Here is a 22565-nt window from a genome sequence, read left to right on the forward strand (position 1 = left end):
TTTTAAAAGTTTTTTTTAAAGTTTTTGTTAAGAATTCCAATGTCTGGGCTTTCTGAACAGTTTATATTGATTTCCTTCTTTTTTCCTGTGAATAGGTCATACTTTCTTGTTTTTCTTTTTAATCCCTTGTCATTTTTTAAAATAACATTTTGGATATTATAATGTGTTAATTCTGGAAACTGTATCTTCACACTGTCCATTGTTTTTTGTTGCTGCTGGTTTGGGTTTAGAATTATCTGTTTACTAGCTATTTAAAATTGATTTTGTAAAAACTATATTCTTTGTTATGTGTGGTCACTGAAGTTTCTGTTTCATTATTTTGGTGGTCAAATAGTGATTTGACAAAAATTTTATAAAGTGCCTGGAGCCATAAAAGTAAAAAGTTAAATTAAAAAAACAAAACCAGGTTCACTCTGTGTTGGAGTACTTTGTCCATCCTTAGATGGGCTATTTTTACCAGTGCACCTTAGCCTTCCCTCCATATATGTGTAGAGCCTAAAAAATCCAAATATGGAGTGTGTGCACGCATGTGTGTGTGTGTATGTGTGTGTGTATTCCCACACTGTAATTCCCACATGTCTAGGGAGGTACCTGTAATCCCCATGTGTCATGGGAGGGAGGTGATTGGATCATGGGGTCAATCTTCCCCATGCTGTTTGCCTGATAGTGAGTGAGTTCTCACAAGATCAGACAGTTTTGTAAGGAGCTCTTCCTCCTTTACACGCTCTCTCTCACCTGTCACCATGTAAGACGTGCCTGCTTCCCCTTCCACCATGATTGTAAGTTTCTTGAGGCCTCCCCTTTCATGTAGAACAGGATGTCAATTAAACCTCTTTCCTTATAAATTACCCAGACTCTGGTAGTATCTTTACAGCAGTCTGAGAACAGACTAATACAAATGCTCAGTAATTAGCAAGTGGGGGTAGCAACAAAGCATTGTTCAACTCAATTGCCTTATTTCTGTATACTTCACTATGTTATGGCAGAAACAACTTGGTATATGAAAACCTGCCTTCAGTATTTTTTGTTTTTTTTCACCAGCGAATTTTTGCCAGTTGCTTGCTTCATCGTATTAGATGAACTTTTTCAATGGTACTCTGCAGGAGGAATTCCTCATAGATTCTGAAATCAAATATGCTTCAGAAAGTGTATCTCCTTATCTTACACATCCACGACACATGTTAGGATATTAAGGGTTCTGAAAAGTCTTTCAATAAAGAACATCTTGACCCTCTCTTTCTATCAGCATTTCTCAAACTAATTTGATCATTGACACTCTTTTTTTTTCATGTAACACCTTTTAACCCGCATATCATACTTTAGGAAATTCAATCTCTCTGAGGTTGTAAAATGAAAATAAAATAACCAGCTTTATGTCCGCATGCAGTGAAGATCTAGTAGTGTTATATAATGTGTGAATTCATTGAGAATTATAATATTCATATAAGTAAATTTACGGTTTATTCATAAACAATTATTTTAGGCAGGGCACAGTGGCTCACGCCTATAATCCCAACACTTTGGGAGGCCTAGGCAGGTGGACCACTTGAGGTCAGGAGTTCAAGACCAGTGTGGCCAACATGGTGAAACCATGTCTCTACTAAAAATACCAAAAGTTAGCTGGGTGTAGTTGCGGGAGCCTGTAATCCCAGATACTCAGGAGGGTAAGACAGGAGAATCGCTTGAACCTTGGAGGCAAAGGCTGCAGTGAGCCAAGATCGCACCATTGCACTCCAGCCTGGGAAACAAAAGTGAAACTCTGTCTCAAAAAATAAACAAACAAACTATATATATATATATATATATATATATATATATATGTATATATATATATATATAATTATTTTAAAACATTATATTTTATATTTTTATGAAGGCAAAATAGTGAGTTGGAAGAGTTCAGCTATGTTTTAGAGATGAGTAAGTTGTCTTAAAGAAATTAAATGCCTTACTCAAGACCTCGAAGGAACAAATGGCTGAATTGGAATGGTAAGCGAGCTCTGCTGACACTTGGAGCAGAATACTATTCACTGTTCTATTCGGCCTCCACGTGGTTACATATGAAGCCTTCATGATTAGAGCTGGTGTGGTGAGAAGGCTAGAAATATTGTAAACCTAGCTCTGTACAATATTTAACTGGAAGAAAGTATTTAAAAATCATAATTTAAAATTCAATTTAAATGTTTAGACATAAGATATTATAATCAGAGATGAATATAACATATTTTAAAAAATACTTTTTATTCCAAGTGGTTTTAAAAAAAGCATATATTCTTAAATGAATATACTATAGTCATTCAAAAATTTGCATAGATTGACACATTTAATAAAAAAATCCAAATTAATGAGACATTCTTAGAGAAGTCTGGACTATAATACTGCTGTTTAGTTTGGGGCACTGATTTTTAATTATTGCTATTAATATATAATTCAAAAATTTGTTCTCACTCATCTGTCCTTTGTCTTTGCTTATCTTGTATTTTTTTATTCTATATTTCCTTCAACCATTTGATTTTACTTCCTTTGTTGTCTATGGTCCTTTTTTCTAAACTGAGTTCTGGGTGAAAAGACTGAGAGTTTGGATAAAGGGGAAATTGCAGTTGTAGATGATTTTTCTCTAGTCTCAAATGTGTTTGCAAACCTATCATTTCAAAGTAACATAGGAGACACTAAAGGTACAGATACAGGCAGATGGGAAAATGATAGCATAGGGGAAGCCAAAAAATACTGGCATTTTTGTTGGTCAAATAATATTTTCATGTGGTTCTCTCAAACTTAGAAACTATTTATGAGATGGAGAAACTAATCATAGAAGCTCAAGGGCCCTAGTTTACTGTCAAAAGAAAATGATCAAAAGGATTAAAAGTTAAAATATTTCTATTCATTCCTTGTCTGTGATTCTATTTTTCAAACTAGACAGTTATCTATATTGATTGAATATATTTTAAAGTAAGATAATGATTTACAAACCTAAAAGCTGAATTGGAATTAAAAAAAAAAAAAACATTTAACAGCCATTAGTTACGATAACATGGTAGCATTTCCAAGTATTTTAATGCTTCCCGAGGACAGAAGAAAGCAATGTTTAAAATTAGGATCTCTGTAGAAAATTCAGAACATTTTCTTAATTTTTGTAGGCATCGCTGTGGCCTCATTAACAACATTAGTGTGTGTGTCTAAGAACTTAAGGTGACCTGAAATATGTAACCATACATAATCTATCCAAAATTAATTTTAGAAAAAGTAACAACAACAAAAATACTTCATGGCTTAATCTTCAGTGGGATTTCTTTAGCAGCCACCATGAGTACAAAATGACTGAAATACTTTCTATAGGAAATTGAAGAAACTGCTCCTTGCCAAAAAGTTATTTCATAAGAGGCATGTGGGTTCATGTATTCATCTTTTTCCCCTTTATTTCCATGTCCTCTTTCCTCTATGGAGAACCAATGGGCAACTTTCTAGATGGGCTTGTAAACCAAAATGTATCCGAGACAGATCTCAATCAATTTAGAAGTTTATTTGGCCAAGGTTAAGAACATGCCTGTGACACAGCTTCAAGAGGTCCTGATGACATGTGTCCAAGGTGGTCAGGCCACAACTTGGTTTTATACATTTTAGGGAGACATAGGACATCAGTCAATACATGTAAGATGTACATTGGTTCAGTTCAGAAAGGGAGGACAAGTGGAAGCAGGGGCCTCCAGGTCATAGGCAGAATCAAAGATTTTCTGATTGGCAATCGGTTATTATCTAAAGATCCGAAATCAATGGAAGGAATGTCTGGGTTATAATAAGGAGTGTGGAGACCAAGATTTGATCATGCAGATGAAGCCTCCAGGTAGCAGGCTTCAGAGAGAATAGATTGTAAATATTTCTTATCAGGCTTACAGAGTCTGTTCTATCAGTCTTAAGGTCTGCATTGATGTTGATAGTAAAAAGGTATGCCCAACAGTCCCTTCTGATCATGGCCTGAACTAGTTTTTTAGGTTACCTTTAGAATGCCCTTGCCTGAGAGGAGGAGTCCATTCAGACAGGCTTAGAATTGTATTTTTCTTTTACAGGCTGATGTAGGTTTTCTTGTGCTGAGGAGGTCAGCTGTGTGAACTATCAGCACCTGAATATAACTTTATGTAAACTGCATTCACATTTTACTTTCGCTTTTATAGAATGGAGTTAAAGGGAAAGGAAAAACCTGAGTAGATGGAACAACTGAATTATCTGTTCCCTAAATGTCCCTGGAATACCCTGAGTTTAGGATTATATTAATGGACCTTGTCTGTGTTCTTATTCAAATTCCTCTTTTGCAAACTGCTCAACTTGCTTATATTATGTTTTCCTTGTACTCTCTTGTAATCATTTTGAATCGTCTCTTAGTCATTTTATTTTCTATCTCCATGCCTACTTCCACTGATTATTTTTTCTATTTGTGCATTTGAGAAACACAAAAAGGAGTTTTCTCCGCTAGTCTATTGTTGGGGTGCAAAAAAATGATTTCCCAGAATATGGCATGTGGTCATGCTGAGTGCTTTTTAAAATTGAAAGGCCTTAGAAATAAGCCTCAGAATCAAGGTCCCTCTAACCTTGTCTTGTTTCTTTTTCCTACTCCCCACCCCCAGCACAGGGAGGGTCTGTCTGTGGTATTTCCTAATCTGACCAAAAAAGCTTCTTACCAAAAGAAATGCAATTAACTTCTATTCGTTCCCTGAAATTGTATTATCTCTGTCTGAAAAGCAGACTAAAGAATGCAAACACACTTGGATGGACTTTTTCATAAAAGAATGCCTGTTTCTTGGGCTCATTCAAATTCCAGAGTGAATCACTTGTAAGTTAATTTCAGTCTCTCTGGTTTATTCAGTCTGCCTAATAATCATTTACTGGTCCTCAAAAGAATTATCTGCATTCTCCATTTCCTCCTTCCCCTATAATAAGGGTATATAAGCTTCTGTACCTCACTGGGGGTGGCAGCAGGCAGCAGGTGGTGGCGGGTGCTGGGGTAATCAATCTGTGATTCTTCATGTACAGTAATAAATTTGTATGCCTTTTTGCCTATGAAGCTGCCTGTTTTCCAGCTGGTTTTTCATGAACTTTGAAGGTAAAGAAGTTTTCCCTTGGCCTCTACACTACTCTGCATTGGATCAATATAGGCCATTAGCATTCTCCTAAAAGTAATCTTAGAGATAAAGTCACATGCTAAACACTGACACCCAATTGCAGTATCAGACTTTTTTTATGAAACAGTTCAAATTATAGTCCAAACTGCTGTGAGGAAAGAATTGAGGTTAAAAGCGCCATTTCAATAGCTTCCAATACCTAAATATTACTTGCGATCCTGAAGATGTATTTAGGAAAGCCACCTTAATAGAAATGCTCTCTCTAAAAGCTTTTTACAAATAATTATATTTTTAAAACCAAGAAAAAAAATGATATTTTGTGTTTAAACTTTAACAACAAGGCCACATGTCCAAAGTATTTTACTGTCAATTTTGGAACATATTCCAATATGTTTCATGACAGTAAAGCTGCCCCAATCACTAGGTCATTTATCAAGACTTTCTCGTTAACTGTACCTGTGGCTACGGGAGACACTGAGAGCGAATTCACTTCTCTGGTTCAAAGGGGAAGTGAGTCTACTATAGGGTTCCTCACAGCAAAATTCACACATTGCAGATTCCCAGGCTCTACTACAGGTTGGCTGCATTTGCATCTCAGAGGGTGATGCTTGAGAAGCGTCAAACTTAAAAAATGAGATTCAGAAAATATGACTTAGAGTTTACTCAAGCACAAAGCTTGAGGATAGCCACCTGGGCAAAAGACTCCAAATGAATGGGATCAGCATTCCATCATGGAGAAGTTAAGGTTTCACTTATATAGGCAGAGAGAGAAATCTTAGCAGAATTACATTTTTCATACAAGTTCATACATTACAGAAATTTGATTGGTTACAGATTACTATTATACATTCTAAGAAAGGTTACTTTATTACTTCATGAGATTATTAAAAAGCTCCTCTGTAACTGTAAGCTCCACTGCAAAAATTGTAACAGTGAGAAATTATGATATTGAAAGCAGTCTGACCTAACCGACTCCATCTTGCTTTTAAACTTTAAGGTGTCCTTGTTTATTCCTGGCCATAGGCCTAACTAACTTTGGGAGAAACTTAGTTTATAGTTGAACTTTGAAACAAAGATGATAACAGCCCTTTCCCCAAACAAACCCCTTTCTTGCCAGACTGCCTTTGTAGGACTAACTAATTAGCCTCCAGATTAGAAATTATGGTTTAGGAGTCACGCAGCTAGAGGCCACAAGATTCTAAACCTCCCCAGTTGCTCCTAGGGAAAACATCACTATTGTAAAACCTAAGATTGGTGCTTGAGATATTTTTTAGACCCTGCACTTGATGGATCAGCTGACACCACCCAAATCCATAAACCGGCTCATCTGATCTTGTGGCCCCCACCCAGGAGCTGCCTCGGCGCAAGAGGACAGCTTCCACTCCTTATGATTTAATAGCCAAGACAACTAATCAACACTCCCCACTCCTTGGCACTCTACCTTCAAAATCATCCTTAAAAAACCCCAGTCTACAAATTTTCAAGGAGACTGATTTGAGTAATAAGACTTCACTCTCCCATGCAGCCAGCTCTTTGTGAATTAATCTATTTCTCTATTGCAATTCCTCTGTCTGAATAAATCTGTTCTCTCTGGGCAGTGGGAAAAACGAACCTGTTGAGCGGTTACATAACGATCTGAGATGGTCTTAGCTCTGGCACCACCTGGTTTTTCCTGATTATTTACAGAAAAAGGCAGAAGTTGCAGCTGCATGCCATGTGACTCAGGCTCCATAGTCATATTCCTCTCAAGGCTCAGGATAATTTAAAGTTCCAACGACTTTAAGTTTGAATTATTTAATTTCACAGATACTACATGTTGAAGAATCACTCCAGGATATTTCAGGGCAGTAAATGGTTTTTGGACCACTGGTAGATGCATGGTCCTGAGAACAAAATGCTTTATTTATTTCATTTCAATAAAATAAATGCACTGATTTTTTAAACCAGTTTCTACAATGTGTTTAATATTATTTAACATATTTTAGATAATATGAAGATTTAGTCCACTTCCTAGTATTGTCACCCTCTGATATATATGTCGCTCCCTGTGACATGTACATGAACAAGAAGAGGTTTTTCTCTTCCTTACTCTCTACTGTGAGTTTCAGTTCATGGGAAACTTTAGCAAATAGAAAATAGAAAAATTTAGCAAATAGAAAATAGAAAAGAGAAAATTTGTCTTTCTCTTGGAGAGTATCTGCTTTCTGAGGCAGCTACAGTCCTGTATCTTAGTCAGCACCTATTCCTGTCTTGATTTCTCTTTTTCTGTATCCATCTAGTTCCCCTAAAACACACACTGCAGAACTTAGAGAGGAGCTGAATGAAATGACTGTGGGGGAAGTTAAGCTATGATACAGAGAGATCACAGGCAGAACTCATGAACAGATGAGACCTAGGAGCGGCAGTACTTGTGGACTGTAACTTATCATACTTGATTCCAGTATCAGAGCTCCACATACTAAACATTCAGTTAGGAATTGTGCACATCAAACCACTTATGCAGTAAAATAAGCTTTCTAAAAATACTCAGTGCTGATGAGTATGCAATGAAATGGCCCTTCCAGTTAATTTGTATTTACAATTATAAAATGGTACATGTTCAAGTACTTCTATCTTAAAAGCCTGGAGACAAATGTATATTAATATTCATTTTTTCTTCAGATGTTAGAAAGTCAAGATAATGTGCAGCTACCAGCAATCTCTGAGGCAGTATCCTATAATTAGTATTGTTTTTTCTGCAGCAAAATCTGTGGATATTTATGAACTAGAAAAATAAAATGCATAATGAACCTCCAAGAAAGTAAAACAAAAGCAGTCCCTGACATTTAAAAACTGGCCTGGCCCTTACAGTTAGGCCTATTATTTTATATAAGTAACTTCACAGAACACCAACCTCAGACAGGGCCACTCTGAGACCATGATAAAGTCATCCAAACAAGGTCACTTCATAACTTTGTCTAAGCATAAACAAAAGCAATTATTTATTTGTTATTATAGTTATTGGTAAATAATTATTTACCAATTATTTATTGGTAAAGCTTCATTCTTATTCTAGCCTGATTATAGATTTACTGAGATATTCAATCTTAGAATTGCCCTGCTTTCTGACAGCATCCAATATGGAGCTAACCCCACTACCGTAGACCCTCTCCAAATCATCCAAGCAAAACCTAAATGCTATAATAAGTTATTCTAAGACCTTCATATTGAGATACTTTATGATTCCTTATGGTGTGCATTTTTTCTTGCTACAGTGAGTAATAAACTCAATTTATTTGGCTACGGGTATGTTCCTAGTAGTTTTGCCTGGAAGGCATTGACATCTTGCATCATATCTGTTCAGGTGAGTTTTGACACACAGTAAGTTCAGGTAAATGATATTTTGCCACCAAAGAAGTTATGAGCAGATTTTACGTGTCAGAGGATTTTGAATTTTAGAATTCTAGTTTTGTGTACTTTAGAATATTTTTGGAAAACATTTGGCAATTTGTCTCTAGAGCTTAAAAAATGTACACAGGCTGATCCAGTAATATCTTAAGGGAAAATATCAAATTCAGATGATCTCTTCTGGCATTACTTATAAGAGGAAAAATTTATAAATAAAACTAGATATCTAAAACTATGATGATGCATCTGTCACATGGACTATTATGCAATCATAAAAATGCATTTTAAAAAGAATTTTGATTACTAGGGGAAATGCATATGAAATTATGCCAAGTTAAAGCAAAATATAAAATTGTATACACAACACAATCTCATGGGAATTTACTAAATGGAAACAATAGACAATTTTAACTGATTTATATATTTTCCTTACTTCTCCAATTTTCTCTTCTAGACTTTACATTTTTAAGAGATCACCATAAGCATGGATTAATCTTTTGAAGACACAAACATTGTTCAACTATTTTTACTAACCATTATTGTAGATTCAATCTCCATGAAGGCTCAATGAGCAACAGAATTTAATCATTCCTAGGGCATTTGTATGAAAAGAGATAGGGTGAGGAATATATAAATGAAAAATTAGATATCTAACACCATTTGGCATTGCAGAAATTATACAGTACATTGGTGATCATCAGATGTGAAAGAAGGAGCAGGTGTCTGTTTTAGGCTTTTATTTTTAACTTGAGGTGCAGAGTTTGCTTATTTTGGAGGGAAGAAGGGTAACTTGTAGGTAAAAGGAAGATTTGATCTCACTTGCATTATCCCAATTTGCTGAATCAATCAATCAAATGGATGGTATAATTTCCCATTCTTTCTCTTTTCTTTACCTGTGAGCAAATGATTTTGACAGGAGCAAAATAATTTTAAAAAAGACGAGCTGTATTTACAAGGGTTAAATAATTCAACTTGTCAACAACAATTCTTTCAAAATACATGTGAAGTAGAGAAAACCTTAGGCAATTCACGCTTTGGGGTAAGCATCTTTCCTTGGCATTTTGTTCTCTGTAGTAATTCCATTAAAGGAACACAATTTATTGCACATCTGTCTTTGCAGATTTTATCAATGCTGAAACCTTTTAAACTGAGAATGGGATTAAATAAACCCCATTTACCAATGTGGTAAAATATAATAGACACCCAGCCCATTAAATGACCAGCCAAATCAATATATGCACTTGGCAGCAATTTCCAGAAGATAAGGTGAAACCCTCCTGTTCTATTTGATAGATGAGTAAACTTAAAGGGAAGAATGTACAGTAGATTCAGCGTGTACCTTGAAGGAGTGTTCATTATTCTCAAATTACCTTTTCATGTCAGCAGATTTGTGCTTAGTAAACAGAGAGGCCGTTTGTACTCCCCCTTCTATGTAGCGATAGAGGTTGCTTTGCAGCAAGTGACTGATGTAGACAGCAGAGAAGTGTTTAGATCTATTTAACAAAGAGGAGGTTTCAGATGCATTTAAAAGATATTTATAAATTTGAATTGTGGAAGTCATACTGCCCAAAATCACCTGAATTATGTGGCTGTCTATATGAATGTGAATCCAGGAGAGTGTGAAGGGTGCAGAAAGCTAAAGAAATCAGTAAGAACAGTAATAACGTGTAATGTGCCAGGCACTGCCTATGTTTTATATAATTATAAATTTAATAGAAATTGGCCAAATGAGGGAAACTATTATGCTTATTTATAATCTGTCAGGAACTATTGTTAGCACTTTTATATGCACTAATATTTGTACCTAATCTTCACAGAAAACTTTTCAGGTAGGTATCACTGTGGATTTGGAAACAGAGAATCAAAGTTAACTGTTCCGAAATCACAATAAAAATACTGAAGCTAGTATTTTAATTTAGGCTTTTAGTTTCTGAGACCTATTGATCTGTACAATAACGTAGTAAAAATGGAAAAAGTCAGATTTTTTTTATAGACCTAGGGTAAAGCTGAGGATTTCAAACAGAAATTTACTCTTTAGATGATAATTCGGAAAACAGAAGCCAGTGACTGAAGTTAAGGTCAAATGTTGAAATCAGAAAAAGCAGAAGGTGATGGTCAATATCCCAAAAAATATTCAGGGTCAAAAACAGGAGCTGAAGCAGTATCACAACTAGAACCCCAATTCTGTGGATTCCTGGAGCTACATTTAAACAAAAGAGTTAAGTCGTGACCTTAAATGAGGCAATCAATAAGCCTGAAAGCTTCTATTATTGAAGGCTTCTAATGTTGCATTAGGCATATTTTAATTCAATAAATCCTCACAAAACCCAGTGACTCTGAGACAGTGTTGCACAGGGACAGTACACACTGAATCAGACAGGCTGGATTTCAAGCGCTCAGCCTTGCCCATTCTTCAGATGTGGGCCTTCCGACAAAATACTCTTGGATGACTTAACCTTGGAGGAAGCTGATGCCACAGAACATGGACACAGTGTCCCAAGTCATCAAATTACATGGAAGCAGAAATTTAGACTTGAACTCCAATCTTAAACTCTATTTCTCAACAGTGAAGCATGACCCAGAAACTTCCTGTGTACGTGCAAGGACCTGAGCTTAACACTGCAGGGTGGCACCAAAGCGATCTTTTCCCCACTGCAATGATTTGCCATGGGCTCTCCCTGAATCTTTAGTTCAATCTCCTTTTAGCAACATGTGCAACATTCTACAGCATAGAAGGAGGAGAAAAATGAATACATGTTTTATGATCCTTTATCCAGGGCACCAAAGTAGAAACCCGATTCTAAACCAGAAAGAACTTCCAGAGTTCAGTCTGAAATTCTCTGGGAATGTTTTATAGATTTGGAGAATATGCTAGAAATTGTAGAGGACCCAGGCTGGACATAGAAGGGCAAGGGGTGTTGGAATGAAAGTTGTTTTTGAGAAAGATCAGTGTTAGAGAAACAAAATTTCTATCTTAAAATGATCAAACGATCGCAAGGACAGAAAACCAAACACTGCATGTTCTCACTCATAGGTGGGAATTGAACAATGAGAACACTTGGACACAAGATGGGGAACATCACACACCAGGGCCTGTTGTGGGGTATGGGGAGAGGGGAGGGATAGCATTAGGAGATATACCTAATGTAAATGACGAGTTAATGGGTGCAACACACCAACATGGCACATGTATACATATGTAACAAACCTGCACATTGTGCACATATACCCTAGAACTTAAAGCATAGTAAGAAAAAGATAGGTTCTTCACAAATATTTATCTTGGTGATTTACTATATATTCATAAACCTTCAGCTGCTGGCTTGAACACTGTTTGGATTGGAAATATGCCCCTGATTTAATGACTGTTCTGAAGATGAAAGAGTCTGTTTTTGGTGCTATTGGGCATGCAATGTTATAAACTCCACTGTCTTCACATAAGCCAGATATTAAGAAGGGTATAATTGATCTTCAGGGCTAAGAGGCTTTTGAGTTAATCTTCCTGTATACAAATGTATTAAGCATTGTCCATCTGGAGTCAGTAACTTACTCCTCTGTCCCTGAAGTAATCGATTTAGCCCCGACAGAAGTGGTTATTTATGTTTTCTTGTGATTTGTTTCTTGTAACACCAACTTATACAGATCTAAATATGACTCTAAGCCAAGCCTGGAAATAGTTGTAGCAGCTCTGGCTATTAACATCTTAAGATGGAAAGGTGTCTTTTAAGGAAGGCAAGCCAGTTGAACTATTTCGTATTTCCAAGGCAGCACAGCAAGGATGCTCTCCCTCCCTCTTTCTTAATCAGTGCATCATGGATACACAGCACTTATGAACACAACTTCTGTGATTCATAAAATGCAGACCTTCTGCGTTAAGTGTCCTTTGTAGCTGTGTCAATTGTTAGGGTTTACCTTAGTGTATATGGGAAAGGAAGATATTTTGCCTTACATTAGTTACTGAGTCATGCTCTTCCATACAATACTTAGTGTTGGGCCCTCCTTGATTTTCTCTGCTAGGCTACAGGTTAATTTTCTGCTTGCTGAAAGCTACCTCCTGAAGGTTTATGAATATATAGTAAATCACCAAGATAAATCCTAGAGCTTCTGAACATTTTTCCCTTGAAATGACGATTGCTCTCTCTGCACACACAGCAGGAGGAGGCAGTGTGACATATATCTCACTTCCTTTAACTCCTCTGTATTGGTTGACTAGGGCTTAGTTTATATGTGTTTAATTAGCTATAGTCTACCTTAAAATAATATACAACTTTAAGTGTAATGTGAGGATCTCACAGAGCTAGACTACCAATTCCTCTCATTTTTGTGCAATTATTATCACACTTTTTACTTTTACATATGCCATAAATATGTTACTATTATTTTTGATTAGATATAATTTTTTCAGCTACTGAACATAAGAAATAACTGAATTTTATATTTACCATCATTTATGTAATTTCTAACACTTCATTTATATGTATGTGTGTATGTACATATATGTCTGTGGTTCCAAGTTGCAGTCTGATACTTTGAAATTTTTCTTTAATATTATTTATAGTGAAAATGTATTATCAAATAATTCTTTTTTAGTTTGTCTGAAAAAATACTTTTTAAAAACTTTTTTGAAAGGCATTTACACTGGATATAGAATTCTAGGCCAACAGATGTTCATCTTTCAGCACTTAAAGGCATTATACCAATGCCTTTGGCTTGCATAACTTCTGATGAGAACTCTAATATTATTTGTTTCTCTGTTTGGAATATGTATTTTATTTACTGGCTGACTTCAAGATCTTTTTATGTTGTGTCTTCAGCAATCTGTATGTGATATATCTTGGTTCTTTCTTTTTCTGTTTATTTACTAATTTGAAATTTATGGCCTTATGTATTTGTTGTTTATCATGCTTGGTAGTCCCACAGCTTCATACGTCTGTGATTTGGTGGCTGCTGTGGTCTGAACGTTTGTGTCCCCCAAACTTTGTATGTTAACGTCCTTCCCCACAAGGTGATGGTGTTAGTAGGTTGAGCCTTTAGGAGGTGATCAGGTTGTGAGGCCTCTGCCCATGAATGGAGTTAGTGTCCTTGTAAAAGAGCCCGATGGGAGTTTGCCCACCCCTTCAACCATATGAGGACACAGTGATAAGGTATAATCTGTGAACCAGGAAAGAGACCCTCACCACATACTGAGTCTGCCAGCAATATGATCTTGGACTCCAGAGCCTCCAAAGCCATGCAAAATAAATTTCTGCTGTTTATAAACTACAAAGTTTATATTGTTTTGTTATAACCGCCTAAGTGGTCTGAGTATGTTTCATCAAATTTGGAAAATTTCAGCCATCATCTCTTGAAATATTTATTTCAATACATTTTCTCTCTCTTCTCTTTGAACTTCCTGGCTGGAATCCCCAGATTTTTTATGTGTGATGTTTAGCTTTTTCAATAGAAACTTTAACATATTAATTATAGTTATCTTAAATTTCCATCCAGATGCTCCAACATCTGAACCACAAATCTGTTTTGGATGATTTGCTTCTCATTTGCAGTATGTTGTTTTATTTCTTATTTCCTTCTGCATGTTTTAAGTTTTGATTTAATCCCAGGCATCCTGTGTGAGGGCAACAGAAACTGAGATATAACATTCATGACTCAAAATGGACATTTATTTTTTGGCTAGGTTTTTATCGATGGTAGGGTTTAGTCCATCAAGTCAGATACTGTGCTGGGTTTAGACTTTTTTTTTTCACTGTTGTTAGCTTCAGTGCAATGTAGACTTCAAAGTCCTCTAGTGTTAAATTCTGTTTAAGATGAGGACCAAACAGTTTGTCAGAGGGTTTCCTTCAATGTCTGTTCTACCCTCAACTTTAGAAATTCTCTTTGTACCTTAAGCTCAGAGATGCCCTCTTCTCATGCTTGTGTCCCATGCTCAAGTCCTCATGCTGTTACATGTTACTCAAACACTTGCAAGCCAGGTGGATGTAGTGTAGCATTCTCTATTGTTCTGGTGCTGTCCCTGTCTTAGTCAGCTGCTGCATTCCTAGATCATGGTGGTGCTGCCCCTCCCCAACTAGTAGTGGATCTCTAATGGCCTGGGCCCAGGAGTTTCCTGCCCATCGCCAAGGATGAGTCTTCACATTTACTATTAGAGTGATGAGGCCTGCTTCTCTTCTTTTAGCATCTTAAGCATTATATTCTATATGGAAAATAGGAAGGCAGGATCCATGCGGTGCTTGTATAATTTCCCAGTTGTCTCAAATTTTCCCCTATGCCTTCACGATGATTGACGTATTTTCCTGTCTTATCCTTTCTGCTAACTGTTCTCATGAACCACTGAGGTCTATGGAGAGAAGCCAAGAGTGTGTGTGTGTGTGTGTGTGTGTGTCCACGCACATAATCAGAATTGATTCATATTTATTTTACACATCACATTATAATCCAATAGTACCTGTTATATTTTGATGTTAAAATTGTTCCAGCTTTGGCTAGGGGGAACTCTTTTAGCCAGCTCCTGATTCATTTTACATGCCCCTATCATAGTGTGGGTATTTTATTAGTTAATATTTTGTAATATATTAATCATTATTCATCAAAACTTCTTTCTGTGTTTTATGTAAAGTAAAAAACTATATAATTGTTCAAATTGATGCTTCTGAAGAGTAGAACTGCTACAGAGACCTACTCTTCCATCTTCATCTACCCCTTCCTGATCCCGAGCTGTTCTTTTTAAAAACTATTTATTTTTTCTGACTTCATTTTCTTTTAATATTATTTGTTCTGTGCTTATAAAATTATGATACTTTATAAAACAAATTGGAAATTACATATTTATTATAAAAAACACAAAACTTTGCCTAATCCTACTGATACAGTTTGGATATTTGTCCCTGCTCAAATGTCATGTTGAATTGTAATCCCTAGTATTGGCATTGAGGCCTGATAGGAGGTGATCGGATCATGGGGATGGATTTCTCATGAATGGTTTAGTACCATCCTCTTGGTTCTTTCCTCATGACAGTGAGTGACTTATCATGAGATCTGGTTGTTGTGAAGTGTGGTACCTCCTCCATCCACAATCTCTCTTTCTCTTGCTCCTGCCATGTGAGATGCTGGCTTCCACTTTGCCTTTTACCATGATTGAAAACTTCCAGAGACCTCATCAGAAGCCAAGCAGATGCCTGGCACCATGCTTCCTATATAGTTTGCAGAGCCATGAGCTAATTCACCTCTTTTCTTTAAAAGCACTCATTTTCAGTATTTCTTTGCACCAACACAAGAACACCTAATACGTCTACATAAAGGAAAAAAATCATAGTTTATATTTTTCAATGTTTTCTCTGTGCACTTACTACTTGAAAAGTGCTGGACCCTGTTTCAAGATTCAGCTCAGTTATTACTTTCTCTATGAACGTTTTTTATTACAGTGTTTTCACTTTTTTCACGTTTTCATTTTCAGAATCCTTGTAGTCTAGAATAAATGTTTTGTCAACATATGGTGAATGAACGAATGATTAGGTAACATATTCAAGTCATCTCAAACAAATATTAACTGACGACTTGCAGAATATAGCAGGCTGAAAAGGGTTAATGTGTCAGGAACCAGATTGACCTGATATAATGGCATAGGAGATATAGTAATGGATAAGCATTTGAAAGAATTTCAAACCAATAAGCCAACGCCTGGCCTAAAATGTGGATTAATCTGAATAAACAGAGTGGACAGCACATTCCTGAAAATTAAAATTTCTGACATCAATAGCAGAGTGAAGAAGAATTTTGGAAGGATTATAAATTCCCAATTCTTGTTTTGGATCATTTTTGCTGCCTCAGAAACAATCCGCAAGGTATCAAGACAGGAACAAAACAAAGAAAACAGAGAAATGTGTGTGGTTTATTGAATCAAAGTACCAAGGAGAAGATTCTCAGGAAAAAGGCAGAGTTCAAATATTATAATTGAGGCATATGAAATAAGAGTTATATAATTATAAGCATGAGTGAGCGCTAAATGATAGGATGACCAGGAACGGGACTGGAGGAATGTACGTAAGAGTGACTTACGTGACCATTGATGAGGCATGTCCCTTCTAGGTGTTTCTTAGTCAATTTACACTGTTATTTAAATGCAAGGACATTATAATATCCTGCCTTACTTGTCAATGTTTGACATCTTAGTAAATAAAGTCAGCTTCAAAATGCTAAAAAATGTTTTTAAAATTTATTCTGTATATGCTAGAGACTCCAACTCATCTCCTTATCTAACTTGTTTTGTGTAGATCCAGCTTTAGTGAGCAGAAAGAACCCACTCTCATCACTAATCTTCATAAGGATTTAGATTTCCAAAGGTGAAGATAAAAAGAAAGTAAAGGATAAAGAGACTAAATAGAATTTTAGCATATACAGTCATCCTGGCGATTAAAAAAAACATAAATTCATGAAGGAAGAAAAGTCAGGCGATATAAAAGACAATAAAGTGAGGTGACTAATGGTGAAGGTGAGTCAGCCTGTCTTCAAGAAACAAACACTGTCTGACAACATCTGTATGTTAGTAGTTGTAAAGGATTTAAATAAAATCAAAATGTGGTATGTGCCCTTATGGCAGGTGCTTTCAATTTGTTGGAAAGGCAAATCTTACACATATGAAACTACCAAAAAACTCGGTTCTCAAAGTAACCTGTGACATCATGTGAGATCTGAAAATATTTTCTCCAGCTTCTTCTAAATCTGTATATTATATCTGCTCCTGTAGACCCTGTAGACCAGCATTTGGTACTTCAAATGCACTGCTCATTTAAATACAATGGCGGCACTCAATTTGGTTTCTCTACCTCTCTGAAAAGTTGTCTGCTTCCCATTGTCAATTCTCACATTATTTTGCTCCTTTCTGTCTATGCCTACTCTCCTCAGCTATATATCCATCAGAAGGATTAATTTTGTGCTCTGTTTTCCTCTCATTTTCTCCTTCATCTTTCTCTCTCTCACTCACACACACACACATACACACACCAACAAAACTCCAGCTATCTTCGTTATCTACTTTTTCCATTTAATTATTGAAATAAAACTAGCATTAAATTTAGCCACTGGTTCTGCCTACTAAGCATTTGTTTGGATGCTATTCTATTGTATTCGTATTAATCAAATTTACGTTTATTAAACATACAGACGAACTTAGGCAAAGAGGCTGCAAACACAAAAAAGGAACAATCCCTGACTTCAACAAAAAATAACAACCAAGCATTTATTTATGGCTTTATTTACACCTTTATTTACCCCACAAATATTTATTGTGAGAGTAGGGACCCTCTCTTTTTAGTTACACTGTATTCCCAGAAATTAAATAGTTCCTGGTATAAATTAGGCATTCACTGAACATTACTAAATTAGATAATGAAACTAAGTAAGAAAGCTCATGACAAAATATATAGAGTTGTGTTTAGTACAAGGAAGGGAAAGGAGTTGGTGACTATCATTAAATAGATGAAAGACTACAATGTTATTGCAGAGAGTTATACTCACTGACAGTTAATTAGGTAATAAAATTCTGTAATGGAAAGAATATATTTTAGATTGTTTAACTGCTGAAAGCAAATACTTTGAATAATTGGTACCTATTCCTAAAGGAACTATGGAAATCTGACCATTTTAAGAAAAAAAATGTAGGAATGATATTGCCTGTGTATGATTTGAATAGTCTTACCTGAGGGCAGGTTATTGAAATTCACAAGGTACCTCACAGTGAGACTAATATCCTCATTAAACACATGTAGCTATTTGCATCTAAAGGATTCTTTTATCTCCTTTGTCATCTCTATTTATACATTTCTGAAATCTGGGTAAAATAGATAATTCCCCCAAGTTATACCAGAATATGCAATGCTGAATTTTATAATCATTTGTTTTCTTGCAATCTGGCACAGAAAATTTCTTGGAGTATTAAAACACAATTCCTGAGTTTGATGTGAATAGAACACTCATGAATTTTAAATATTTTCAATATGCCACTCAATACTTTAAACAAATACAATGTTTTTCAAAAATACATACTAAGTTCTGGGAAAGAAGGAAAGGAGACATTGCCTCCCTTACATTTATGTACTGTATTTAAATATTACATAGTACAATTTGAGGGCCACCAGCTGACTACAGGCTTTAATGTGTCTCTTGTAGGAACAACTTGAAGATACATGCATTTAACAGGGATAAAGACTTCTATTGTACATGAGGTAATATTTGAATAGGTAAGAGTCTATAATAGAAATATATGGGTAATCCAGTGTCCTGTGCCATTGAGTGGGGCCAAGGGTTACAGATCACAAATAGAAAAATCTGAATATGGTCTCTGCATATGGATTTGGTCAGTGAAGTGTATCTCTTGAGTGTTTGATGTGAAAGGGCCAGACGTTTGGTCAAAGTCATATTTTTAGGATAGCATGTTAAAACAAGATAGTCAATAATGACTCAATTATTAAACACAGTTAATAGTTACAAATATTTAGATGTTTCTGTAATATTTAAAAGATCTCTTTTCTTCCAAAGACATCATTTTAATAGGTAAACCCTAAAAACATTTTTGCTAGAGAGAGGGGCAAAAGAAAGATGCCCTCTATTATCATTATTTATCTTTGACTTCATTATCTGTTGCAATTAGATAAATAGAAGTTCAAGATTTTGAATAGTTCTGGTAACAAAACTAGGAGTATTATTTTAATAAAAAATAGCCCAAAAATCACAAGAAAACTTATATTGATTTATGTAGTAGTAAGATTGTAAAAATAGTATATAGGATCCAGTAGCATTTATGTGTACAATCTATATGAGTTAGATGATAAAATAACAGAAAATACTTCATTTTTAAGAGTAGCTAGCACAAATTAAATACTAAATTGTGTTAGTCTATTTTGTGCTTCTATTGCAGAATTCCTAAGACTGGGTAACTTATAAAGAACAGAAATTTGTCTTCTCACAGTTTTGAAGACTGGGAAGACTAAAATCAAGGCAACTGGCACTTCTTGTCTGATGGAGGCCTTCTTATTGTCTTCTTAAAGGGCAGAAAGAGAGAGGGCAAGAAAGCAAGCTAGCCAAACACTGAAGAGAGCCTATTTTATAAGGGCCTTAACCCCATTAAGTAGGAAGGAGATGTCATGGCCTAATCACCTCTTAAAGGCCTCACTTATTAATACTATCACAGTAACAACAGCTGAATTTCAGAGACACACTCAAACCATAGCATTTAGCAATAAACTTTCAAAAATTTTAAGAAATATATGAAAAAAACCTTTCAAATGCTACTGAAAGACATTAAGGACAATTTGAACAAATGTGAAAATACAACACGTTCTTAGATTTTAAAAGAATGAGCATAGCAATATTCCCCATAGTGTTTACTACATTTACTCAAATTTAATTAGAATATCTGTGTTTTTTAAACTAAAAATTGTGAATGTAAAGTTTTTATTAAAAAATTTGGGAAATGTTCAGAAACACTCTGAAACAGTGAGATCAATACAGGGGGAGTAATACTGTTGAATAGTAAAACCCAACATTTTAAATTTTCTGTAATTAAAACTGTACAATATGGTGCATGAATCGATAATCCAAACAATCGAACAGAATATTAAAGCCATACATGTATACAAATTCAGACGTAAATTTGGCATATGATAGAGGAATAATCTGGTTACTATAGAAGAGTGATCTGGTTACTATTGCTGTGTAGCAAATCACCACACAATTTAGTGCCTTAAAATTACAATTATTTATCATCACTTGTAATCTCTGTGGGTTCAGATGTGGGGGCATCTTAGTTGTGTGATTCTGACTGGCTAGTCCTTGGTCATGTCAAAGGTGGCTTCACTTATATGTCTGGTGCCTGCGCTAAAAGCTGGGTAGTAGAAAAGTCAAAGATCCGTATGTGTCTCTTTCTATCTCTACATGCATATCTATCTATCTATCTATCTATCTATCTATCTATCTATCTATCTATCTATCTACCTACCTATCATCTCTCTTTCTCTCTCTCTCTCTCTCTCTGTTTGGTCTCTCCACCATGTCAGTATTAAAGTAGATGAACTTCTTATTTGTGGCTCAAGCTCCAAAGGCACATTTCCTGAATTGAAAAGCCAGGTAGAAGTCATATTGCCTTTCATTAGTTATCTTTGTAAATCACACAGTATCCCTTCTACCTTATTCTATTAGCTGAGGCAGTTAACAAAGGTCCTCTTGAGTGCAGGGTAGAGAACATAGACCCTTGCTCTCAAAGAAATAATACCAAGATCTCACTTTAAGAAAATTGTGCCATCTTGGAAAATACAGTTTTCCATAAGAGGTTATTTAAATTCAAGTAAAGACAAATTAAGCAATAAATGGTGAGCACAGCCTATTAAAAAACATATATTCATAATGAAAACAAACTACTAAAAATTTCCCAACACAAAGACTATGTAAATATAAATTCATAAAGGCACAAATAAAAGAAAATGTTTTCAATTATTTTTTCAATGTAAACAGTTGCTCAAACTCAAAAAACCACACACATGCACACAAAAACTCTGAATCTGATAGCATAAATACATAAACTTTTACACGGCTCCAAAAGAAAAAAGATACAGTAAAAAAAAATGACGAACTTGTGAAGTTATAAGAAATGTTTGCAAGTCCCATTAACAGACAAATATTTAAAAGTCTTCTCAAATCAGTAAGATAAAGACAACTAACCCATTGAGAAAAAAGAAGAGATGAGTATTAATGAAAATAACTTTAGTCATATTTAAATATATTAAAAGCTACTTGATCTCATTTATAATAAAAGAAAGAAAAATCATATCAAGAATCCCTTATTGACCTATAAATTGTGATATCATTAGAGAATTTATTCGCACATAGTGCTGGTGAGGCCCATGAGGAAACACGAATGTTTTGTTATTGAAAGTGTAATTTTTAGGGAGACCCTTTGGCAAATTTCCTTCAAAATTGCAATTGATCCCACTATTTCACTTTGTGGTTGGCAGATGTCTAAGAAACTCCCCAGTGATCCATGCTCATGCCTCTTGAGTGCAGGCAAGACCTATAACTTGCCTCTTAACCAATAAAATATGGTAAAAAAAAATGGGTTATTACTCCAGTGATTTTATTATGTTATAAGTCAAAGGTGAAGCTATTTTGCAGATTTAATTAAGGGCTTTAATCAGTGAACTTTAAGTTAATCAAAGGCAAAATGATCCTGGGTGGGACTGACTTAATGAAGCTCTTTAAAAAAAAGATATAGGGGAAGTATTACCTAGCAGGCACCAGAGACTCTTCTGCTGGCCAAATTAAACAGTCCACGTGAGTTCTGCAGCTCTAAGGAACTGAATTCTGACAACAGCCTGAGTGAGCCTGGAGGAGGACTCTGGATTCCAGGTGGCAACACAGCTATGCTGATAACTTAATTATGGCTTTGCCAGAACCTGAGTAGAGCACTAAATTACTCCGTAATGGACTCCTGATTCACAGAAACTATGATATAATAAATATGTGTTGTTTTAATCTCTAAATCTATGGTAATTTGTTATGCAGCAATAGAAGACCAATATAAGATTTCTTTCACAAATGTGCACCCATGCAAATTGATGTATGTTAAGGCTTTTCATTGTTGCATTATTTCTGATACCAAAATATTAATAATAAACTAAAAGTTCAACAATAAGCATGAAATAAACTTATGATGATCTATATTTACAATGGAATATTATGAAACATAAAATAGAGTAAGAAACTTATTTATTTACTGTAATATAAATAACTCCAAAACATATTAGTAAATTTTAAAGAGCAAGGTGAAGAACATGTGTATGGTATGCAAACAGTTATGTGATAAAAGGGGAAAAAGACTACAGGTTCATATTTCTTCAAATAAACATAAAAAAAGTTTTGAGTCAATCAAAAATAATAGTAATCATTTGTTGTGACAGAAGATGTGATCTGATTTGAAAAATTTGTGGGATGTAGCATTTCTACTGTTAGTGCATTATTTATTTCAAAAAATATAATAAATGCATTTTATTTTAAAATCATGAAAGAAAAGTATATATG

This window comes from Gorilla gorilla, chromosome 12, assembly GCF_029281585.2.
Source record: "Gorilla gorilla gorilla isolate KB3781 chromosome 12, NHGRI_mGorGor1-v2.1_pri, whole genome shotgun sequence".
Taxonomy (NCBI): domain Eukaryota; kingdom Metazoa; phylum Chordata; class Mammalia; order Primates; family Hominidae; genus Gorilla; species Gorilla gorilla.